Genomic DNA, 22,833 nt, shown 5'->3' with positions numbered 1-22,833 from the left:
TGCCAAGATAATCTGAATATCTGTATAAGATATTCAGAAGAATATCTTATAATAATAAGAAGAATTACATACAGCACATTTTATTTTTTCTTGTACAAAGGCAGTAGTTGAGAAATTTGCCACACTCTCAATTATTTATGTGAGCATGAAGTTAGGTTGGCCACACCAACTGAGAGTATGACCTGCAAAACCACAGCTACATTAGCTACCCTGAGGGAATTCTATTTCATTCACAGTGACATGCTTGGGCTTACCTTATATTCACTTTCATCAAGGAAGAGGCAATCACTGATATTTAGATTTTTTAATTTTTTAATGGGGTTGAGAGAAATCCTCTACAATGAACCTTCATGGACAGCAGTCCATGAATTTCGGACTCTCCAGGGAGATGAGAATCCAGACGGAGAGTACTCCTTCCTCAGGCAAGCTGGTTTTGAAGCTCCACTGCTGGAACTGCAGAATCAGTAATGCACAAGTTAGTCCACTACTATTGATGGAAATAATGATGCAAAATTATTTCCAGAGAACCCCATAACTCTGAGTCACTGATAAGGTAGTCACTATCTCTGTCACACTCCCTTTGCTTTTCAGGCCTATTCCATGTTTCAAATACCTGATCATATTTCTTACTATTACTGCCTTTAAATAGCAATAATGCTGTCTGCAATAATGCCAATCATTAATGATAAAGTACATCCCTTAAATAAATGAACAGCTAAGTTATCATGTGATACTGCCCTTTTTTATTTTGCTTCTCCTTTCCAGGCCTCTGCAGGCTACAGCCATTTGCAACAGGTCTTCTCAGGACCTTGTCTTACAAAAGACAAAACGTTCTGGCCCTAATCCAGGAAAGCACTTAGATACATATTGACATTTAAGTAGATGAGTGGCCTTAGTGAGGTCAATTGGACTGCTTACTTGTGTAAAGCTAAACCTGTCCTGAAATATTTTGTTCAATGGACACGCACTATTCAACACTTTAAATGATTGAACCCTTTGCAAGATCATATGCAATTACTATTATTATACAAATATTTTATGTGATAATAATTGCCTTCCAGATTATTTGAAATATGCAATTTTATATTCAGTGAATAATTAATGTCTCAAATTTTAATCCAACCCCATGTAAAAGGTACACAATTACTTCCAGTAAATATAAGGTGTTTCTAATTTGATTTGTTTTCTAGTTGATGTGTTTCCATGCAGTTTTCATCTGTTGAGATTGCAAGGATAGGTCACACTGGGGTCTGAGTGTGACCCCAAACCTGGCCCACAGAGCATGGCTAAGTCTCTGTCACCCCTCATTTGCTCTCTGGCAAACACCTGCAGCAGTGTACTTTGTAAAGCAGGGCAAATGAGCAGACCACAAACTTGCTAGAACTTTTGAAGGAAAAATGACACCAAGATACTTTGGCACTATGTTGCCTCTCTAGTCATAAACTAGTAGTGCAGCATGGAAGCTGAATGTTGCTTTTTGCCCTATAATCCAGCAGGTCCATTTTTTAATGACGTAAGACATAACTCAGACTTTGTTTTTATTCTTCCTCTGTAGAGACTGAATGGCTGTGTGCCCTCATGACATTTCTTAAGTAGTGTCATTAACAGCAATTCACAAAATAGGAGGTTTTGTCATCACTTACAGGTTCTTTCTTGGAGGTACAAAGCATGGAGAAGTAAGAGAATACACCTTTTATGATGTTTCACAGGAAAGGTCAGCTCTGTGTGGCACTTTCAGACCTCTCCCAAATGGGGAGGGGTCTGTAAATGGTTTCTACTGGGACATACTGACACCAAGGCTTTGAGGTCTCAGTGAAACACTCTGCTAGGAGAAAATAATTTTTTTTTAAAAGGAGTATGATCACAGAGTCACAACAACAGGGTTTATCTTGTAGTTTCCTCCAGATATCTGTCAAACAACTTAGATTAATTTTAGAAAAAAATTCCAAGCCTTTCTATTAGAGCTAAATTTCTTCTTGGTTCTGATATGTATGCAATACCCATATAAGTAAACAGGAAATAATAATTGGTGAGATACTAATTAGAATTTTCTACTGCTTGTCTACTTGTATTTTTATGATCTTCAAATTGTTCTAGAAGAGGAAATGTGAAAAACTAACACAACAATATGAAGGGTATCTTCTTCATGCTTTCATCATACTGTCCATGAGCTCTCTGCCTCCAGCAGAATGCCACAGAAGGTTATAATGGAGGAGTTAACCTCTGACCTTAATTTTTCCAGTCGCTGGTAATCAGTGAAGTGATCAATATCCAGAGTGTGCACCTCCTCTTTCTCAGAATTCTGATGTTCACATGAAGTAAAGCACAAGTAAAGCACTACTCCACAGGTAAAGCCAACGAGGTTTACAACGCTTCTGAGTTTAACTGGCTGCCAGAAAAAAAATAAAAATTACATTCAGTTCTATTCAAATGAACACCTTGAAATTTGAAGGCTATCTCCAATCACACTTGGGCTACCCAGCCCTTTTCGCTTCTCAAACCTCTGTTGTAAATCTTGCAGCAGTGAAGGGCCCTGCAGCACTTCCTGCTCTCCCTGCGGCGAGGAAGGGCCACGCAGAGACCGTCTGCCCTGACACTGGTCAGAGGCAGGAAGCCAGGGAGGCATCAAAGAACAGCACAATAACCCACACTCTTGAAACCCACACCAGCACTTTGTCTGAGCTTGGCCAAAGGTTAAACTGGCTCCTGTGAGCTCATCTCTTCTGCCTCGATTTTATGCTGACTTTCTATTGCTTGTTAAACAGGAAGCAATGGCCAGACTGAACTCCAGTGAAGATATTTTCTGGGTGTGTTTTGTGATTATTTGTTGGACTCAGCAAATCTACTGTCTGTTAGTCGTTTGTATTATGATGCCTAGGAGCTCCCTAATTCAGAAACTGTCAGAGCACCCTGGCTTTGAAAATATGTCCATGATCATTCACAGTTCATAACATATCAGTTCAAAACAGTTCTGCATGTTTGTTTTGTTAGAACACTATCAATGTGCTATTCTAAGCAGAACACACCTTCAAAAAGTATTCAAGAATGCATGTGAAGGAAAAAGGAACACTTCTCTTTCTGAAGTACACAAATTGTAAACATGGCTTGAAAAAATAAGCCTGGCCATTAAATTCCAGTGCAAGAAAATGTCCTGCTGGGCTTTTTGATGTCAAAAAAATTTACAAAACCCTATGAGAACCTTGACCCAAACTCCTCTTCAAATCTACCTGGAACAAATACCAGTTTTATAAGTCTTCTACTCAAGTGTGTACAGTTGAGCTTTCTCTTTCTCTTTTCCTATCAGTGTTTCCAAAGTGCCTCCCTCTCACTGGTTACCAGGCAACAGAACAATATTGCTCTGCATGCACAACCAGCAATAAATGACATTATACTGTATTTTTGCAGAGTTTCTCAAAGAAAATAAAGATGTCGTGAAATACTGTCTTGTGAGATAAATAGCTGCTGCCCAGAAGTCATTTAAATGCTTAAAATGCTGGGGTTTTTCTTCATAGGCACAGACTGAAAAAAACCAAACCACTTCTCTAATAGAGGAGCTCCCATCCAAAATGAATTTATAATGCTAAAATAGACCACACTCTGAAAGAAAGCTGCTTCAGTTGACATTTCAAACAATTAACAGCCTTTTAGGTCCTACAGACACTTGCATAAACCTTTATCTTACAATCAAGGCAAGACTAATGAAGCAGCAAGAGACATCAAGTTAAAGTACTTTCAGTGTCCTAAATACTAAAATGCTGCCTGTATGACAAAGCTCTTTTTTCCTGTTTTGTTTGATGTCAATAAAACTCAAGAAAGTTTGGCAATTTTTCCAAAAAATCTTTGGTTTTGATAGCAGTTATTAAACATGGGCCCAGATCAAATCAAACCCCACACTTTCTGTTAACCTAAATAATCACTGAGAGGGAGGGGTGGTTTGCAGCCCTTCATCTGCAATCAAAATGCATTTAAGAAAGGTCTGACTCTAGATCCTGACCAAAAACAATCCTAACTTTAGATTGTTTTATGTAGTTTTGATTCAGTTTCAGATTTCACATTGTAGGTCAAATTCACCTTTATGTAACACTAAGATAAGAAACTGAAGGCTTCTGCAGTTTTTTCACTCCAAAACAAGGTGGAAATCTTTAATTATAAACAAATATCCCATGTAGTCCTACCAGAACATGAAATATTAATCCCTAATTCTTAAATACAAAGGTATGCTCTAGAACCAGAGAATAGCCCCAAAATATATTTGTGTAATACACAAAATATATTTGTGTACTACACAAATATATTTTACAACAATGTCAAGACTGAAATCTCAGAATATTCATCGGCCTATTTCTTTGATTCTGCAGTGGTCAAATTACATTATTTTCTAGGACAGTTTTTATTTAAATTTATATGGAAAACTTTCAATTTGTTACACTTCTGTTAGACTGAGTTTTGTTTGCTTGGCTTAGAAGTTGAATTGTAAGTGATTAATGTTTTTAGACTAGATAAAAATCTGTTCCCAGAATTATTTGACACATGACCTTCAGGACAGACAGAGCACTGGGATATATATGACACCTGAAAAATAGTTCCATTCCCTGCTGTTGTTGATTTAGTAGCAGTATAGAGTTACTTGCTAGATAACAGCAGAAAGATTTGTGGTTTGCTTTCTTGGATCTGAGAAAATGCAGTACAGCAAAATGATGCATTCTCAGCTTGTCTAGATAACATAAATAGCATTGCTCTATGCATACATTTGACTCTTTATTTACTCTGAAAGTCAGCAGAGATGAGCATCAAGTCTGTACTATAAACGCCTCAGTTCTGTTTCTAGCTCCTGCAGGAGGAACCAAATGCAAACATAGGATTAACTTATTTACAGGGTGGCTGGAGCATTAGCTGGCAATTGCCTGTAGTGGGAATATTATGCCTTGGTCAAAAGAAAGACTCCAGTCTGCACTGAAATATAAATAGCCATCACAAGAACTAACACCTCAAGGCATGACCTGGCTCATAGTTTACTGACATTTCTTGTATGCCAGTCCTTCCCCACACAGAGCTTGTTTTAACTGAGCAAAAAATATTATCAGCTTATTTTTACAGTTCATAAAATCCTGTACACTCAAGAGTACTTGGTGAGACTTCTGTAAAGTCCCCAAGCAGTAGGCAACAGCATATTTTCTCTGCAGAAGAAAGCAAACAATTGTATCAGTTGGGATGAGAAGTGAGCGATAACATGACATGTCTAGAGAAATCAGTTAGATCCCTTATGTGTTCGTTCTAACAGTTGACTTTATTAATAGAATTTTTTTGATCAAAATGTTCTAGTCACACAGCAAAAGGGAGATGGTGGCCTCTGCACTCTTCTGAAGCCAAATTAATTTTTCATCTTATTAAAATTATATTTGAGTAGTCCTACTACACAACAGGGAAGAAGAACACTTAAAAGTGAGTATTTTTTATATGTTGTCAATGATGAGAGAATATTTGCATATTGAATCCCTTTCCACATATAAAGGCACACAACTTGCAATCCAATTATTTTAAGCTAAGCTAAATGAAAAACTAGACTGCTATCTCCTAAAAACCAGTCAATAGCCACTGTAGGGATCAATAATCTAAAAAACTATTGATTGCTCATGTAACAACCTGTACTTTCCATTACACACTAAATACTATTGTAGATCAATGTTTGCCAGATGTCCATTTATAAATGAAACATTCTGGCTATGGTGTCTGTCCTTAACCTTGCAAAAAGGGCTGGTCCTTACATTTAATTTTAACATCTCCTGGTGTGCTGCAGTGTTCCACCAACAGCATCTCCCAGAAGCCTCATTATCTTCCTTTTCCAAACTTAGTGAGAGAGTTACTTTCCATGGCTTTTATCACTCTGGTGGTAACATTGTACAAATCAGTCTTCATAATTTTGACAGTAGAGTTATGTATATTTGGAAAAGGGTGAGAGGAAAATGCCTGATCTAGTAATGGGGGGAATTCCTTATCTTTGGAGATAGCTGATTATCCAGACTAACACACGGACAAGCAAGAAAAATTCTCATTTGCACCTGTTTTATTAATAGATCTCCTAAAAACAATCACCCTTTTTTTTTTTTTCCAAACGAAAGGCTGAACAATAGAAAAAAACCAGCTGTTATAATCCCACTGCTACTCCCCCAAACAGCTTTGAGGCACTGAATTTGCTGAAATATTCCCACCTCTTGGTTGTGGGTGGCATGGGCACAGGGCACTGAGAGCTGCAGCACTGACCAAGGCTCCAGTGGTGGGGCAGAGGGGCAGTGGTGGATTTCTGTCCTGAGAAATCACCGGATTTCTCTCCTGAGTCCTGCAATGAGAACTCAGAAAGCACTGGGGCACTTTGCATCTGAAAGAGGAGCTGGATTTTGTGTTGTCAGGGAGGGAGAGAAGGTTTAAATAGGTAATTTTCAGAGACTGTCAAAACTGAAAAGTGTAAACATTGTTAACATCTCTTTAAAATTCTGGCAGGGACTGAAAGCCACCTGGATGTGTGCCATCCCCCAGTTGCAAAACCGTTTAGCAAACCATATGCTGCCCTAGAAGACAGGTCCTAGACAGATCTCTGCTGATGGCTTTGGGAGCAGCAGCCAGTGGCCATTGCCCAATCCATGCAGCACCACTGCATTTCCTCTTTCTGCAACAGTCTTTGCAAGATGGGTACTAGAGACAGCAGGCACTGCTGGGGAAAGTGTGCATGCATTTCTTTTCAGCCTTGTACAGTGCCCCTTTCCATTTGCATTCATGTAGAAAGGATTCAAACATCCTTCTGATTTACCTCTACTAAACAGAGCCTAAACCTCCTTTGGATTTGATTTTGCACTCTATGGTTCTCAATAAAATAGTTCTCCTTTATCAATATCATTCTGCAGTAATTTTATGGGTGTCTGTAGTTCTTCATCAGTGAGAATGGATATAAGTGATTTCAGGCAGACATTTGATTTTTCGCGAGTTTTCTCTCACTTAGAAAAAAAGTCTGATTTAATAACTGCAATGTAGATGTTTTCAACATGCTTTCAATTGCTGATTGCTATGCAATAAGACTCTGAAAATTAAAAAGTCAATTGCTTTCATTTCACTGTCTTGTCTGAGCAGTCCTGGTGAGTTGTCAGCACACCAATGTATCTGAAGTAGAATTTGGCCCAGTGATGCAAGATGTCATTAGCATTTCAAAATAGGCAATGTTTTGCAATGTGACAAATAGCCTGTAACTCACATAAATTACATACACTCGCACAGACCTGTTTGGTCACACAAAAGACTCATTTTTTTCCCTCAGTTCCAAGTGGCTAAATCTGGATGCCTTATCCTCAATCCTGCATGCCTACCATCTCAACATTAATTAATAGTATGCTTCTCAACCCTGTATCTTCTCAGTCTTATAAATTATTCTGACCCTTTCAGCCTGACATTAATTACAGTGCCTCACAATTCACACTGACACACTTTATCTTGGACTCAAACTGTCTCTTAGGGTGATAGCTCCAACCATACATACCAGACCAGTTCATACTGGTCTCTCCCAGCTTTAGTTCCTGTAGCCTATCAGCTTCATCATCCTCTTGTCCACTGCCCATCACTGCTCCTTCTGCACTTAACTGGGTTCTCCACTGTTTTTCAGGCTCTGGGAGAAAACTTCAGACGTCATTCACCCCATCCACAGCCCTGAACACAAGGCAAAAGGACAAACAGGCTGTTTTAGCATTTTAGGGGCATAGAGAAAGCTTAAAAACATTGAGAGCTCTTGTTATAGATTAATGTCTTTTCCAAGTGGATTAATACAGAAGTTGGTTTGAGCACTGTACTCATACAAAGATTGGTAATTTTTTTTGTCTGCTGGCTATAATCTAGATTTCTCTATATTGGGGAAAATGCAAAGTTTCCAAAGGGGACTAATTTAGACATCCTGGGCAGGCTTGCCTAGTCGGTTAAAAGAGCAGCAGTGTGGTCAGCTCCTGTGGGAAATTTCCAGCCCGGTGGCTGTGCAGCATCTGTATTTTGGCACTTTCACCAAAGCTCCCGGGAGCGCACAGCTGCCAGCTGGAGGCTGGCACAGCCCGCGGGGGGATCGCTGCCAGCAAACGCCCTGGAGGCCCCGCTGCTTTCCCAAAGGCTTCTCCCCAGCCCTTGATGCTGGTGCCGAGCAGGGAAGCCGCAGCACCGGAGGCAAAACAGCGGGGAGACGGAGAGAGGTGTCGGGAAGGCTGCAGCAGCAGGAGGGCTGCCGAGCATCGCGCTGCGAGGAAGGAAATGATGAGGTGAAGGCAAGGAAAATACCCAACCTCCTTCTAGCTAAGTACAGTGTCCTTCCTCTGTTCGCCCCATCCCCTTTTTAGGATTTTCAGGAAGAAGCAGACCCCTGCCACCCTCTCAAAACCTCCCTCTTCATGGTGAGCACACTCCCAGCACGCCTGGAACTCTGGCTGTGCATTTCAGGCACAGCCATGGCAAGGCTGTCCCAGCCACAGCCAGACCACTCCAAGGGTAGCAAAGCCTATCCTGCTGTCTCAGGACATGTTTCTGTTCCCTGCAGCTGCAGCAAGAGGTTTGAAGTGGATGTGCTACATCTGTAAGGGAGCCTGGCACCACGCACTGCCACACTGTAGCGAGCAGCAGGACCGGAGGTAGAGAAATGGAGCAATATACTCTATACAAGAGCTGTTTTCCCCTAAATGTCACAACTGCTGGGCTCTTGTGACAAGAAAAGAAGCAGAGAGTGGAACAGCACAGCAGACACAGAAAGAATCCAGGCTTGAGTATAAAAACAAGGGAAGGATTATTTCCAGTCAGGGAGCAAAATCACAGCTTAGCAGAAGGCTCTTGCAAGGGACAGAGTCCCTTTGGGAAGGAAGCCTGCTCAGAATTTTCATTTTAGTCGGGAAATCTAATATGATTTTTACAAACATATATGCCAGATCTTTTCTTACTTTAGCAGGTTATTATTCTCCCTCTCAACTTTAAAATCAGAAACCTAAACTCCAGCAGCGAGTCCCAAACCTTATTAAAAATAACCTATTTAAACTCTTCTTTATTTGATTATAAGACCATGAAAATTTCCAGGTGCATTTTCTGAAATTATGCTGCCAAGAACCTGAGAATCTTTGCTGTCACAGTCAGCTAATGCAGTCACTCAGGACATCTGTATTTCAAGGAAAACTACCAGCATCCCAATTCAAACAAAAATGGCCTGGAGAAGCCTGAGAAAACCAGCAAGAACGTGATGCAGAAGGCTGTAGAAATCATCAACGTGTTTTACTAATTAGATTAGAATTAGCTGAGTTTTAGTAAAGACACATGAACATTTACTGTGTCATGTACTCTGCTGACGTTAACATGATGTTAAATTACAGCTACATGCAAATAAAAGCTTTTTCCATGAGTAATGAAACCAATTTTTTCCTAGTGAACTTTTGAACCTCTATTATTTCAAAACGTGTTAACATTGCTGGTAAAGGAAGAGAGAGAGATTTATGTCTGATGGTTTGGAAATTCTTGCTTTGTGAGGCATTCTGAGGACAAAACAGTCATGAGAAATCTACCCCCTATCTGCCCAAGCAGTTTGTGTTCCAAAGCCAACCAGGAAACCATCCCAGCCAGTATTCAAACAGATGCCAAGAACAAATATAATTTGTTCAAGAAAATATGTTAATAATTCTTTAATCCTCAATGGATGTATCCATATATAAACGGGCCAACAAACTTATGGCTGGAGATGTCACCATTAAAGACTAGGAAAAAATCAAGCTATCAAAAGCTACCCTGATGGTAATCAAGGGACACCTTGGGCTTCTGTAACTTGCTGAAGAATGTCCCTGATATCACTGGATATGATATTAGCCAGTAATGTATAACATATTGAAGTACTAAGCATAGTTTTCCCATTTGTAAAGGGAATAATGAAAGTTACTTTAAATATATTAATGAGAATCTGTTTTTTAACAAATAAGTACTAGTATCAGTTTTCATCTTTGTTACTCTCTTTCTTGTATCCTAGTTCTCACTGATAGCTTTTCATCTTCCATGTTATCTTCTACTGAATATGTTGGTAGAGACTGTCTGGTCTGACCACATGCATGACAGGCCAGAGAGCACAACACAACCCTCTATGCACCAGGCCCATAAAGTCTGCTTGGGTTGGGGCCAGCGAAGATGCCTGGGTTTCACTCTTTAGTTTTACTGCTCTTTCCCTACTCTTTTCTTCTTCTCCAGCAGGCTGAAATAATTCATACCACTGGAGACATGGGAGCCGTGTGACGCATTTCGTCGCCTGTGGGGTCCATCAGCTGAGGGATTGTGTTTGATTCCTTTTTCTTCATTATATAATTTTAAAATATAGTAATAAATTGTAGCATAACTTTGAAATTTACCACAGGCCACAAAGAGATGTAGTTCATTTTCTCAGAGTGGAGTCTCTCTGCACAGATATTTCAACAAAATATTGTACCTCACAAAATCCATAAACTGGGATTTGACTTAATACATTGGGAATATTGTTTAAATAGGGAATTTATCGACCACCTTTCTAAGACACATTATGCAGAGAATTCAAATCCTATTTATTCTAGCTTTGCAAAGAGTTTAGGGACTATCTGATAAAAGATGTAAAGAACTGTATATAGTATTGTATATTGATAATATATTTGTTTTGGGTTATTTTAGATAAATCTTTTTTTGCAGTGGATTCATACTTACAGATTATAGTAAAATTTCTCCTTGCCTCTCTTCTTACTGTCCTTATTTGCCTCTCCGACTCCTTCACTTATTTTTAAATACCTCCCACATTTCCTGGCCCTCATGCTCCCCCTCCCTCCCACTTCCATCTTTTCCACCTTTTTGCAGTATTTTTGTTTTCTTCATTCTTTCTTTGGACAGCCCATCCAGGATCTATGAAATAATTCCTTCTGTATTATTCCCTGCCTTCATACAGTATCTGAAATACCATAAATGTCTGCCTGCGTCTCTGCTCCCTTCTCAGAGCCTCTCCCTGTCCCCTGTGCCTCGGAATGCTTTCTGTACATGCTGCATACCCTGCAATCTTCTGCTATTATCCCTCCCGCTATTCATTCAAGCTCTTGAAGCCCATCCAGTTTCTGCTCTGTACTCTGGCTCTTTTTGCTGCCAGAAAATGGTTTAGTTCTCATATTTCTGGGCAAGGAAACAATCTCCATTTCCTATCTCACTTCCTAGATACTGTTTCACCATCAAATGCCTCTGTCTTTTATATTCAATCCCTCTTTCTCCCCAGTCCTAGCAGATCTTAAATTTCTGGCTTACTTTCTGCCATTTAGAAGTTCAAGTATCAAAGCATTGTTTATCCTCAGTGTGTCTCTGCCTCGTTTATTTGTAACTAATCCAATGTCAAATATAGATAACCAACCTATCCCAAACTCCTCCAGGAGTACACAGTTACTGATAGACAGTTCTTTCTAGAGAAAATATTTACAGGTCCACTTTCATTGTAGAATAAGGAATGACATTTCCTCCTGCCTAGAAATCACTACCTCTCAAAGGTACACTTGAAAATCCTATTCAGTACGGTTTCATGTTCTACAGTGTTTTGAATTTAAGCCACAATAGACATTTTAATTAGTGTGTGGACCAGGTTAAAATCCTAAGAGAACTAGAATATATATTCTCTGAATATCTTGGTTTTCCCCCATTTCCTCATTCATCTGTCAATTTTGTTTCTGTAAATATCAAAGATCTTTTTGGTGGTCAGTTCTGCTTAGAAATTTGTACAAAATTTTGATCATAATTTATTTCCAGTGTTCCAGGTCTCTAAACCCCAAGGTCAAGATTCTCTTTTTTCCTCCTAAGAATGCCCACTTTACAGGTGACATATTTAACCTTTGGCTTAGAGGCTTAATTCTCTGCTAGATCTTTCTGAGATGGCAGAAGTCATATATGGCCTAGCTCTCTGCTGCTTCTTTGAAAGAATTAATTACAGCAGTGCTTGCTTCAATTCTCCAATAAAGTAGTAGGATCCCTAGATATAGAATAAAGTTTCATATTCAAGGAAAAAAAAGAAAAAAAGTGAGCATTTCACTTGGGCTTACAGTTAACTCCTCTAGTCTAGACTTCAAAGTGAGACTGTATTTATGAGATTCAGTAAGTCCTGAGGGCTCTTAGTCTGAAAGTCACTGAAAAAGTCTCTGAAAAGCAAAAAAGTGTGGGATCTTCTCTTCCTCTTGGAACAAAGTTATGATTCATGATCAGCAAGCAGGCTAAAACCAACTTTGAAAAAAAAATCAAAAAGAAAAACAGTGATTATAGAGCCCAGTTATATCATATTAAGGTTCAAGTTGTTAATTCTCAGTCAAAGTAAATTCTGAATTTTTTCCTAACAATTGCTGAAGGAGTCTTATTCAAACTGCCTTCATTTTGGAGAGGTATTAAGCTCAGCTTCTTAGGAATATGTCTGTAAGAGTAACCAGGGAGAAACCCTCTGCTATTTTTCAGTGCTTCTAAATCAGTACTAGGATAGACCCTGAAGATGAAACCTGCCCATCACCTGTACTTGTGACTGCCACAGCTGCTGGTTGCTCAGTCCTGCCCCCTTTAACAAGAAGTTTCTTGTAGGTTACAGAAACTGGAAAACTCTTTAAATAAACCCTGTCAGAGAATTCCTGTCCTTGAGCCCTTTTCTTTTGGTTTGATGTACCAACCACCAGGAGAGGGGAGTAAGAATGTTACTAGATGGTCTCTAGAGCACACAAAATGAAGAAATCCTCCCCATTGATTTGCCACTTACTTGGTCAGGGGGGCCTCTGTTTTATAGCAGAAAGTGGCTGTACAGCATTAAAGAACGTGACCAATTATTTTCATTACTGTCTATATGGCTCATAGCAGGCTGCTGCCAGCTTGTAAATTCTAGATGTGAAACAGTAGTTTTGATTTTATTTTATTAATGGAAGAACAGTCTGCTCTTCTTGGAAATAGTTCCTCCTTCCCTCTCCTCCAAGACATACATAAATGATTTCAGTTCTTTTCAGCACAGGGATTTCAAAGTGCCCTTTCAATTAAAAACTGCTTTTACTAGCTTGCATGGTTCTCTGGTTACGGTTTGATTTTTATAGTTCTAATTTTAGGAATATGGTAATCTAAAACTACAAGGGATGGAATACCACTGGTTCTTCCAGCAGCTGAAGATGAAGCACATTCCAGGGTTAAATGGCTCTTGGTTAATACTTGAACTAATTTCATCTATAATTATTCTCAATGCCTGAGAAATGTCTGCATAAGTGGGAAGATTATGGTTTTGTGGTTGTTTGGCATGTCTGAAATCCTTCTCGTTCTATTGTGTTGCATCTGTGTGTCTGCTAAAAAAGATAAAATATAGCTGAAATTCAAAACATAGCTGAAATTCAAAATATATGGCTGGTGCATACTTTGAGGAGTAAAATTTGTGTGGTGTGATTCAAGAGAAAAAAGGTAGCTGAAATTCTTCCAGATGTGCCATCCTTGAGCACATTGCCATAGATATTCAAGATCAAACATTTCTCAGTTAGCAACAGCTTTAGGATGGATGTACACATACCCTGCCTGCTCCCACACTGAGCACAGGTATTTGGCATTCTGCCTGCTCACTTACACAACCCCAAGAGATTAAAGAGACCCTGGAAGAGAGGAAGGAGAGCAAATGATGAAAGTGCACATGGACGATGCATCTTGAAGGTCGCTGTTTACAGAGTGGGTCCATGCACAGACTGCCATGCTCACTACAAGTTACAGGCATGGGCAAAAGAAGAAAACATTTAATGCTTTTGAAACAGAATGACATGGCTTGTTTGACATGCCAGGTGTGACATGATCTTTTATCCCTAGAAATGAAAAGTCTTTGAAAAAACATAAACAGGTTAATATTCTGGTTTTGATGGAAATCTGCTTTAGCATAGGTAGAAAGTTTCTGGGAGGAAAAAAAACCACATCAGTTTCACTTGTTTTATAAAAAGTCTATACCCAGCTTTCTATTTGCTTTAAAAAAGAACAAAATTACCCAAATAACAACAAAAAAACTGTAAGGAGGAATAAGGCTGAGAAAGAACTAAGCTAAACTCAGGCTGAGGAAGGCAGAATAGAATAATAATTTTTGAAAAGTTTTGAAACTCTTCATGGGACAAATCAAAGCCCATAGCTCCAATTAAACCTCTGAGCAGTGCAAGATAAATTACAACCCCTGCTATCAAATCCCAACCTGATCTACTGCAGAATTTCCCTCAACTCATTTCAGTCAGTATCAATAAGCAAGATAACTGAGTCTATGATCTCTATTTCTCCACCTTCCTACTGTTTGTTTTTTTTATTAGGTAATTTGGGCAAGCTTTTACCTTAAATGCTCCAAGAGAAGAGGGCAAACAATAGTTCAGGAATGTTTTCTGGGCATATATATACACACACACATATATACTGAGCAGACATAGAGGGTGGATGACCCTGAAACTGTGCCAGAAGGGATGAGATGAGGTAGGTGTGACAGGTAAAACTGGAGCCTACCTGGCTGCCTATGAACAAGGTCTGCTGTCCCTGTTTTAAAGATGAATATATATCCTTACCTAGGTGAGAGGAGGAAGATCAAAACAAGACTCCCCAAAACCTGATTCAGAAATTTAATGAAAACTTTCCCCCTCTAGGGCAGTCAATTGTATTCACTACCAGTTGTATTCTATTTTTTAATTGTTTTTTTATTGTTTTTACATCATATTACATAGTACTGTAGGCATTAACAGAGATCATAAGACAGCCTAACTTTATGCTAGAGACTGTACAAATTCATCTAAGGAAATGCTTTTTGCTTCAAAGAACTTGAATCTACTGTTGGTTATAAATAATACTATAAAGAAAAAAAGGTGAGGAAGAAAAAATAATGAACAGAAGTATAACAATCACACAGCAAATGAGCAGTGAGGTCTGACTTTGATGTTGCTTATGCTGGAATGAATCTGGAGAGGGCTGACTTCAGCCAGAAGCCCTAAACTAGTTTAGGAAAAGACACAAATGTATTTTTCATCATAAACAGAGAAAAAGAGAAGTTTAAAAATAACACAGCATTGAGAAATAAGATGTTGCCACTTGTTCAGGAAGCGTTTGACAGCAGATAACTGTCACACCAATGCCCTTTCTCTGAAGTGAACCTGGATGAGCCCAGGAGGGACTTCATATAAGCAAAACCATTGGAAAACCAATAATTTGGTGGAAAAGCAGCATGTTGAGAGTGCTTCAGGCAGGGATGAAAAGGGGAAAACAAATATATTAGTACAACAACATACAACAGAAATTATTACAGTGAGCCACTAAAGACAGCTCAGCAGGGTTAGAGTCTTCCCATTTTCCTTCCCACACTTCCTGTATGGTGCTCCTCAGCAAGCATTCCCACAGGTCTGCCTGCTGCTGGAGAGACCTGAAAGATGCTGGAAGGACACACAGGAGGGTAAGCCAAGCAAGGGCCTCACAGCCCCTCCTCCCTGGCAGCCACTGCTCAGTCAGCAGCTCTTGTCCACAAGGACCTTCCCAGGAGAGGACAGAAAAACACAATTTCTTGTAGGCGTCCCCTACAGCCAGGAGCTGGGATTGTCAGTGTGAGTGACTGACTGCAGGAAAAGCTCTTCTCTGGACTAGGTTGTTATTTCTTAGGGTCCTACAGAGAACCACACAAGCCACAAAAATATCTTTCAGCTGCTACAGGGAAAGAAGTTACTTGGTGGACTAAGTAAAGACCACATAGAAATGCAAGGCACCTCTTTCTGTCTGAGTTTCCCTTTTGGGGTTTGGTTTGCTTCACTTTTAATGTGATGACAATATCATAGGAGAAACATAGAGAGTCTTTACACAACAACCATCCAAGTGCAGACCTGATCAGCAAGATAAAGCTGAAATAATGGACTGTATGAAAAAAGTTTTTAAGAGGAATGATATTTCCACCCCCATATTGCCCAGAGATAAAATGAATACACAGCAAAATGAAAGTGAAAGGCTTTAGGACAGGTACAAAGGGTAATTCTAAAATTTAATCATCCCTCTTGAAACAGAGGAATATTAATTCCCATTTTTGTATGCTGCTTAAGTGAGAATCAACAAATTAGGCATATTGTTTCTGTCATTTTAATTTTTTGTGCTGCAGCTAGAAGAAGAAATCAATAGACACTAAAAAGGTACATCTCCAGAGAAGGCTAATCAACCTATTATTGATTTCCCTACAGTTGTTTTTTGAACAGAAAATATCAAGAGAGTTTTCAATACTCTGATATCTTGATTGAACACAAAGCCTTGGCAACATGTAGAAGAGCCATCACAGTGGCAGAAAGACAACAGGAAACAGATTTCACTGAGCAGAGGTCACAGCTAGAATACAATACTTCACTGCTAAGGACTCTCTAGGCATTTCGAAAAAATGTAGAATTTGCATTATATTTGCATTTTATTTTTCCTTTAAACATAACCAAAACAATATGCAAATTTACTTTGGAATACATAAATGCATATTTACATGTTTGCTTTCAGTAATATAAATGCTTGAACAAAGTTAGATATTCAGTCACATCAACTTTTTGCATCTAAATCTTTCTAGTAGGAAACTATTCATCAGTGTCTACATCCAGAGTGGACAAGCCCTGAAAAGGTGCAAGTAATGCAAGAGCCCCCTCACACTCTACAAGTCCCAGGACAATGTGTTACCTATCACATAACATTCCTTAGTTTTTCTGCAGGGCAATGATTTCATCTGCAGTGCATCTGCTCTCTGTCTGCTGCAATAGCTCACCTCATTCACTCAGAGGATATTTTCTAACACAGAGCTGGTCTCACGTCTCAGTTTAAGAACAAATAGCCCTTTTCAAAACAAACATCTGGCCAAACTCTTATCATAATTGCAAATGTTATCCCGTAATTTAAAGGAAATATCTTTACTGAAAAAGGTTGTTCCTATTCATATGCCAAGAAGGTTTTTGGTTATTTTCCTGCTACTGAAATAAATTCACATTTTGTACTCACTTATATTTCAATTAAAGAATTATTGGAACATGTAAAATTGCTTCCTAAATTAAATAGGGTTTTTTTGCCAGCAGTGTAACCTAACAGATTAAAAGCTTTAAAAACCTCAGGTCAAACTTGATTTTCTGACGCACTCAAGTTTATTGCTCAGGGAGGAACATATCTTAATACAGCATTTGAGTTTCCTTTTTCTCTACAGATCAGAACAGTAAGCTGGCTTACAGAATTAATCCTCAGAATCAGATAATTCAAGTCACTGCTTATTGATTTAATAGATGAGGGTTTTATTTGATTTTGGAAATGTTATTTGTAATTGCTAATCATATTTTTATCTGCATCCATTAGTATTTTTATAGTGCAAAAGACATTGCATGGAAGTCATCTTTAACACAATAAAGAACTGCATCATCTACCGCCTATACCTCTAATCTCTCATCATGCACAGCACTGAAATTCCAAGTAATCCAGTATTTCCAACTGCATTCATGAACTGAAATGGTAAAAATTCTTTCATGGCATATTAAGTGTAGCAGCCTAGTTATCTGGAGGAAAGCCTGTTTTAAAAACCATTGAAAGTTGGAAATTGGTACCTATTCTCAGCCTGCAGACAGGTGTCAATCTTCCACAAACATTCATGTACATCTACAGTGGAAGAGAGTGGATGCAGGAATGTGACCTTCCACTGCTGTGCAGGCTGTCACCGCAGCAAAGTTGTTCCCTCTCTCTCAACAGATATCTCCTACTGTGCAAAACACAAGTTAATGAGATATTCCCCAAAGCTGTTATTTTAAGGTCTGTTCATTTTATGAAGCTTTCTGATACACATTAACAAATAAATTTTAAAATAAGCAGGGTTTTCAAAATCATTTAAATTACATAGGGTGTATAAGACTCTAAATCCAATTTTGCCTAGACTTTTCTTCATACAGAATCAGTTATGATGCTTTAAAGAAAGAGCAAATGAAAGAAATCTGTTCTTTCATAGTTTAAGTTCCAGTCCTCCATGTGAAATTCAGAATAAAATGTGCTCCCAAGGGGCTCACAGAAAAGGAGTTTATAGCAAACCCCAGGGGTTTATAGGAAAACCCCTTTGGGAGGCAATTACTTATAACTTCCTTTCCCTAACAAAGCCATGCTAGCCGACAACATAAACATAATTCAGAATTTCACATCCTGGTGGATATATTAGCTGATGGTATTTGAGTTGCTTTGAAATGCTGCCTGAGTATACAGATGCTGCCTTGAAGCATCAACACCAGCTTTGTCAGGTGGCAATAATTCCACTGCTGCTGCATTCAAGAGTAGTTATCTTGCTGTTAAGGCTGCTCCATTCTGTGCTCGATGCCTGAGATTTCCTCATTCAAAATACTTGAATCAAAGCCCTTATCTCCCTCCTTCCTCGTATTCAAATAAAGCACTATTCCTGCACAATCTGCATGCTTCTGATGTAAAAAGAAAAAATAATCATGACTAATTGACTAATTCTTATGGTAGTACAGCTTTTTCAAACATAATTTTCTACAGTAGTTAGGGACAGTATCATTTTCACAAGGAAATGGGATGCTCCAAGAGCTAAATCTAGTGGTTGGCTCCATTTACCCATGTAATCACTTTAGTGGTTTGCTTCATCTTTCTGTGATTCACCTGCATTTCTGACATCAGTTTCAAAGAATATGATTGTATTTGCCTTATGAATCCAAAGGTTGAATGAATTTGAAGTACAGAAAATGCTGGTTTCACATGTTCTTTTCTTTAACTTGGCAACCCTAAATATGATTCAGAGTTTAAGTTTACAAATCATTAATAGTTTGCTTCTTATTTTGACAATCCCAGTAATCTGTAAGATTGACAGTCAGGGTATTCAACATTTGTACAGCTCAGTTGTACACCTCTGCAAGCTACCTAAATTCATGTCCAATAAAGTGTAGCCTGTGGCAAACCAGAATGTGCTTAATTTGCAGCCAGAATTTCCTCAAAGAGTTATCAGCAATCTAAGCTGTAAATACACATTATAATTTCAGCAGAAAGCATTGTTATTCATGTAGTACTGGAAACTCAAAGAACCACCTGCCCAAATAAGTTGGCAAGCAGAGGACTAGGGAAAAGCGGACCTTGTAGCCAAAAAAGTGCTTATTGCCTTGATCTGGATCTGTTTATTGCCTGGCCATGGACCATTTATCTGGGCCACAATCCTGATCCTGTGGGTTGAGGCTGTCCCTGTGTCCCAGCAAAGATATGGCTGGTGATGGGGACTGCAGGCTGACTGCAGCCTGTACTGCTGGCTCCACAAGGAGACCAGGGCGTCACTCCTGGTGCTTCAATCCCCAAGGAACAGCCTCCCCAACAGGTGTGAAGAGTGACTGACAGGTTTGAAATGGAGAAGAGAAAATGGAAAAGAAGGTCCTGGCCCTGATGTAACCCAGACTGTGCTGACAGGATGCAAAGAACAGAAGAATCCAGATGCAGAAGAAGAGGGGCTGATCAAATCTCACTTACCCACAGTTTTCTAATCTGGAGTAGGCAGAGGTTAATTTGATGTACCATTGAGCTGCTGACAATCAGTTTGCAATTCAGGTGACACAGTAGATCACTCCATCCCTGTTTTTGCTTTCAAGTGGTGCAGCAAGGTGGAACTGCTATTCATCCTTATGGAGGAGTACCTATATCAAGCTTCACAAGAGATTCCCTTGCCGTCTTCCTTTTAAAAACCAGCTGGTGGGTGGACTGAAAATCTTCCTTTAATTTTCTAGACAGACTGCTGAACAGCAGCAGCAGATTGTTTTTGCAGCCTGTCTTAACAAATCCATACCTGTTTTGCTTTAGGAGCCCAGCAATTTCCCTGCTACCAGCTTGGACTCATTTGCTTGTCCCTGCTTCATGTATTTACTTGCCTGTATTTTAATGTACCACCTTATGAATCTCTGTCTTTTTCCTTTCAAAATGCAGATAAAATTGCAGCCTGACTCTTTCATTGTCAAGTTGGAGCTGGGTAACAGTCTTCTAGTCATTCTACGATAATATCTTTAGGACTTCTCAAATAATTTAATCAAACTCCATATTTCATCTATGTCCAGCCAGGTTTACTTGGTTGGTTTTTCTTTGCAGGTTAATATATGCATAAAGCAGTTTATTGCATTGATATGCAGTGCTGAAGACAGCATGTTTGCCACCACTGAAATTCATTCTGGAGGTGCAATCTGCTTGTAAATGTTTACTTGTGGATGAAAATACTCCTTAAGGTATCCTTAGGGAGGTTTTTGGCAATAACTTTTTGACATGAGCAGCTTATGACCAGCTCTGCCCAATGCTAACATCTCATACAGAAAAACCAAAGGCCTTTTCTGCCTACAGATGTCTGCCAAAGCCTGTGACCCTGCTGTGCCTACAGGCTTCCACTTTTTAGTATCGACTACTACGATTCACAAGTGCTGCACTCCAGATTTCACACTTCTGGGAGATAAGGTAAACACACGCCCTCTTCACCTTTGCCTAGTCTCACCTTCAAAAATAAGGCTCAAATTTCTCCCATTTACCCTCTGCCGATCCTGACTTTTCTTTCCAAGATAAGGCGGCTGTTGCAGCTGCAGCAGCACTGGTGCACTCGACTCCTACTATAATTAACAAAGCACTTTCTATTTGCTTGGAGAAGGGCAGTCTGCTCGGGTTATGCTGCCCTGCTCTCAAGAGTTCTGGGAAGGGTTATTCTCTGCTGGATCATCCAGACTGTGCATGGTTTGCAACTGCCTACAAGATTCATTTTCTTGTCTGATGGAAATGTCTCTCTCTGTGGCATCCCAGTCGCAATCTGGGCTTTTTAATAGGATCTCTGTCCCCCTCCCTAGCTGCAAAATGGGTCTTCTGCCTTAGATCAGTCACAAGAATTGTTCTCTCTCATACTGATTTATATCCATTCATTAGTATTATTTCTTAATATATGTTGTTTTTCTGTCTCAGAGTTCAATTAAAACCATGGAATAAATAGAAATATATTTCACTCAGTGTGTGGTTTTTTTAATTGATTTTTGCCTTTTTTTTCTGAAACAAATTATTAAAACGACTCTTTCAAGGAACACCATCTGCGGAAATACTACTGCTTTCAGTAAAAGACAAGCAGCAGGATGCAAGGCTTGGCAGCCTGATAATTGACTGTGTTACTTAGATGTAGTCAAATATTTTCTTGCCCAAAGCAGAAGGTGTTCTATAGAGCAATAGAGCTGATTTTGGACACGCAACTTTAGCTTTTGGGTGTAGCATACTTGACAAAAATCAAGATCACCTCTGAGTATATATATTGGCTGATATTATTTTGTACAAAAAAAACTCAACAAACATCCCAGAAATTCTGTAGTGAAAATCTAGTTAGTCGTACATCACATTCAAAATTTTACTATGAGAATTACACAAGCGTCATGTCTTTACTCTAGGTTACTTACCACTCCTTTTGAATGCCTTTTCTGCTATTCTCCCATTTTCTTTTGTCTTTAACCATATTTTACTGCCAAATCATGAACATTTAGTCTGTGTAAGTGCATAATAAGGACACTAAGTATAATTAAAATCCTTCTAAGCAAAATTATTATTAGTCAATTAATAGAAACATACAAAAAATTGTTCCTTTATTTTAATCTGTTGACAGTGCAACTGCTGCTTCCAGTGGTCTTTCTGTATGCATTGACTCCTCTAGTCAGCAGTATTACATCAATAAATGCATATACCTGTCATGCCCAGATTGAATAACAAAACTAAACACCTGATTATTATCCAAAACCTTCTATCTCACTTAATCTAAATTTTAGTTTTCAACAGTTTGAACTTCAGATAGCTACAGTTAAAGCAAGAGACTTTTGAAATTATAGGAAATATTAAATATTGAATACTTAGGGAAAAGAATATGTTATTTCTATGTTGCAACAACTCCCCCAAATCAAGGTATAATTTGTTCAGTAAGTTGTAAATGCTTTTAGAGGGAGTATACGAAATAGTTAAAGTAGATAGTACACTGCAAGATAAAACCATCTGATTTTACTTTGTCTAGTAATTAGCATAATGAAGACAGAAACTCAGCTGGGATTTCCATTTACTGCCATCAGAGAAATCATCATATAAATAACTGAAACAATGTTGTTTTTAAAAGATACATAAAACAATGGTTGAAAATACTGAAAAATAACTTGCAATATGAAAAAAAACCATTACTATACAATAGTGAAATACAAGAAAGAACAGACATTGCTTTCAATAAAAAGAGGAATGGGAAGTATATAGTTTCCAGAATTTACCATGTCAGGTTTACTTGCTTTCATTCCAGTTAACTCTTCTCACAAAGATTTTCCGATTAAAAAAATCTTCATAAATAGCACAACAAATTGTATATAAAATTAAAACAGAAACTATGGTTTATGTTTTGAGGCAAAAAAAAGAAAAAGCAGTAGCCCCCAGAATGCTCTTCAGTACTTCAAAAAGCACTGGTATGTGGTCAGCGCAGTGTCTGCTCTTCAGCGTTGATCATCTATTCACGTTGAAAACAAGGATTACTTTTTTCAGACTTTTAAGCACATGGAAACACCACCTGGAGTAAAACAGAATTTATGAGCAAAGCTTACGAAACCTTTGAAGTCTTTGGGCTCTCTCTTGTATTTGAAAATATTGGTGCTATGCATGCATTGCAAGTGTGTTGCCAGCTGTCAGAGACACCCGATACGCGGCATGCTGCGATCTGCGCACTTTGTACACGTGGCCTGAGAGAGGGGTGAAGGAAAGCAGGGCAGAAACACAATGAGACACGATCAGGTTTTAAGCTCTTGGCTCAGGGCAACGTGT

At 38.9% G+C, this 22,833-nt stretch overlaps 1 long non-coding RNA gene across 1 annotated transcript; it reads right to left on the bottom strand.

Moving 5' to 3' along the window:
* Nucleotides 1–320: 320 nt before the first annotated feature.
* Nucleotides 321–22,481, bottom strand: LOC131567871 (uncharacterized). Its single transcript, XR_009275671.1, has 3 exons — nucleotides 22,293–22,481; nucleotides 2,229–2,389; nucleotides 321–453 (listed from the first exon to the last, which is right to left on the bottom strand). It is a non-coding gene; the product is annotated as an uncharacterized LOC131567871 (long non-coding RNA).
* Between the last annotated feature and the right edge of the window lie 352 nt (nucleotides 22,482–22,833).

The sequence above is a fragment of the Ammospiza caudacuta genome, chromosome 1, assembly GCF_027887145.1.
Source record: "Ammospiza caudacuta isolate bAmmCau1 chromosome 1, bAmmCau1.pri, whole genome shotgun sequence".
Lineage (NCBI taxonomy): Eukaryota > Metazoa > Chordata > Aves > Passeriformes > Passerellidae > Ammospiza > Ammospiza caudacuta.
Note: the sequence above shows the minus strand (reverse complement) of the source record. Positions and strands in the feature narration are given on the sequence as shown.